The sequence below is a fragment of the Quercus lobata genome, unplaced genomic scaffold (assembly GCF_001633185.2).
Source record: "Quercus lobata isolate SW786 unplaced genomic scaffold, ValleyOak3.0 Primary Assembly Scq3eQI_284, whole genome shotgun sequence".
NCBI classification, from domain to species: domain Eukaryota; kingdom Viridiplantae; phylum Streptophyta; class Magnoliopsida; order Fagales; family Fagaceae; genus Quercus; species Quercus lobata.
In genome coordinates this window covers 29,174-32,249 of record NW_022154904.1, presented here as the reverse complement: position 1 = coordinate 32,249, position 3,076 = coordinate 29,174, and positions in this window count along the sequence as shown.

Genomic DNA, 3,076 nt, shown 5'->3' with positions numbered 1-3,076 from the left:
AAGAAGCCTAATAGAGACAAATGATAGAAGAAGAATTGAAAGACATAAAGATGAAGGTGTTATAGATGAAGATGTTATACGTAGAAAGTTAGAAAAAGAAATAGTGATAGATGATAGTTTTAGAAATAATGATGATAGTTTGAAAGAATTGCATGAAAAACAAAATAGGAAAGATGTAGGGAAAGTAAAGGACATGCAAAAACCAAAACCAAATAGTAGTGAAGAATCCCTATGTAGGAAGATAGAAATAGAAGAAAAGATAAGACATGAAAGAGAAAAAGTCAAAGTCCACAATAGTAGGCAAAATAATTATGGTAATAGTGATAGTGTAGTAAAAGTAAAGATGGAAGTAAAAGACAAAAAGAGTAATAGTTTTAAAGAAGAAATTGGTGAGAGACTTAAAACAATTGATAGAACTGAAAATAACAGTTTAATAGAATTGGCTAAAAAGATAGAACTTTTAAGTTTACCTTTAGAAACAGACAGATTAAGAGACATAACAGTTTTAAATATTACAGAGTTATCAGATAATGAGAAAACTGACAGACAGGTTAATAATACTATTTGTCATAAATGCAAAAAATATGGACATACTAAAAAACAATGTGACAGACATAATAGAATTATTAAACACATTAGTAAATTAGAATTTGCGAAAGATATAATAAATGAATTAATGGAAATATTTAATGTTAGTCAAAAAGAGATAGATCAAGTAAAGAAAGAGTTAAAATCAACCAATCCACTTAAAATTAATAAAAGAAAAAGAAAACAAAAAGACATAATAATGAAACTGATAGAAAATCTACCCAATCACTATAAAGACAAGAAAGAATATTTATTAAAATTGAAAGACACTATAGAAATACCTATTGCTTGCATTAGGTGCAGGAAATATGGTCACCATGTTACGGATTGTAGAAAGAAAGAAAAAGACAAGAAAGAAAAGGTAAAAATAAAATTAATACAAGATGGTGTAGAGATAAAACCAATAGCTCTACTGACAGAAGAAGAAATAGTAAAAAAGGAAATTAAAGAAATTAAAGAAGAAAATCTGACGGACATAAATGAACATAATATTGTAAAAGAATTTTACAATTCCATGATAGACCCCTTTGATCCTCCTACAGATAAAGAAGTTACAGATATTAATGTTTCAAACAATAGTAATAAATTTGATAGACAGAATTTACAGAGTTTAATTGACAGAGTAATTCTCCAAATAGGGTATACAGAAATTATTAAACAGTCTTCTTTGACAGAAATTGCTTTGACAGATTCAGGTGTTGATATAAAGATTAATACCCTTAAAGTATTATGATAAATCATCTGAAAGATTAATTCAGGCCAATAGAGAAAAACTGATAATTAATTATAAAATAACTAATGATCATATATGCCATGACAGAATATATTTTGAGACAGCCTTTGTTTTAATTAAAGACTTTCCTTCTAAAATTATTTTAGGAACTCCTTTTATGAATTTAATTTATCCCTTTTTAGTGACAGACGAAAGAATTAAAACCAATATACTGGAAAAAGATATAATGATTCTACCACTTGCCCTGACAGAAATACACTCTTCCAAAAAGGTTACTATTTTAACAGATATCAACGATAGAGGAATCTATAGAACTGAAAGAAGTTTGTCATCTTTAAAGACAGAAATTTTACTTGTTAATCAATTGATAGAAAATGACAAAAAGAAAGATAAACAAGACAAAGAGACAGAGATATGTTTTTATTCTCCCTTCTTACAAAAAGTCCAATCTACAGAAGAATGCATAAAAGACGAAGATATGAATATAGTCTTTTGTAATCAATATGCATGGACTAATAGTATATGGACTGACAGATGGCTATTTGAGACTATTGCCCCCACACAGAATATAGATGGTAAAATTATTATTTCTTTTAATAATAATGACAGACATATTGATAGACTGATAGAAGTACTAAATGACAGATGTACACCCTTTATAGCATTTTTAAATATTCATATAACAGATATTTTAATAAAAGAAGCTTTGACAGACTCTTCTTTATTGATCATTAAAGAAAATATTAATTGTGGTAATCTCTTGAATAATGACAGATTTAATCTCTCCATAGACAGAGTTAATCCCCTGATAGATTGTCCTAGTAATGAAAGACTTTACGAAGGGATATATAGTAGTACATGCATACTAGCTATTAAAAATATTCTGAAAATCACTTATCCTGATAGATCCCATCATTACTACTCTAATATTATTGCTACTCAGCAAGAGCACAAAAGTGTACAAAGAAAAGTTTGTTTTATAAATGTTGTTTGTTTTGTAAATGCTTTTATTACTTTTCTTATAAAATATTTCAAAAGAATTTCACAGAAAGACATTGACAGAATAATTTCAAAAGAAATTTTTATTTATTCCAAATATAATCCTTTTCCAAAAACCCAATTGCAGACCACCATGAGTAAAAGATTCTCTCAGACAGACAAGGGCAAGGCACCAGCGGTGCAACCCAGAGGTTTCCGAAAGCCCTCAGTCAAAATTTCGGATATGCATGAAGGCGTCTCGATAGAGACAATATCCCTTCAGGATACGTTGCTAGCAGAGGCAATGTATTCATGTGGTAATAAAAGTGTAGTTTTGCAAAAAGTACTTGACAGTAATCTTATGTTTCAAGATGGAGAATTTACAGACCTTCCTCTTCATATTAAACTACTTCTTGATAATTTACAGGCAGCATTCACCCTCAGACAGAAACCCTTATTCCAAATGACCCTTCAGGCTTTGGAATTACATCTTGTTAGCACCGGGGCATTTATTGAAGCACTCGGTTGTCAACTCCCTGGCAAGGAGGATGGAGATTCAAGCTCCACAAAGACAGAACTACAGTCTCTAAAAAGCTATCTTATGGGAACAAGCTTTTCAAAACTCCACCCTAAGATTCAGCAAAAAACGAGACTTGCTATTAGAACCTTACCCCCTGAAATCCAACAGAATATTTTAACTCATAAAGCTATAACAAGTTCTTATGACAGATGGATGCATCTTTTTAAAATATTAGTCTCTACAGCATTTATCAAAAC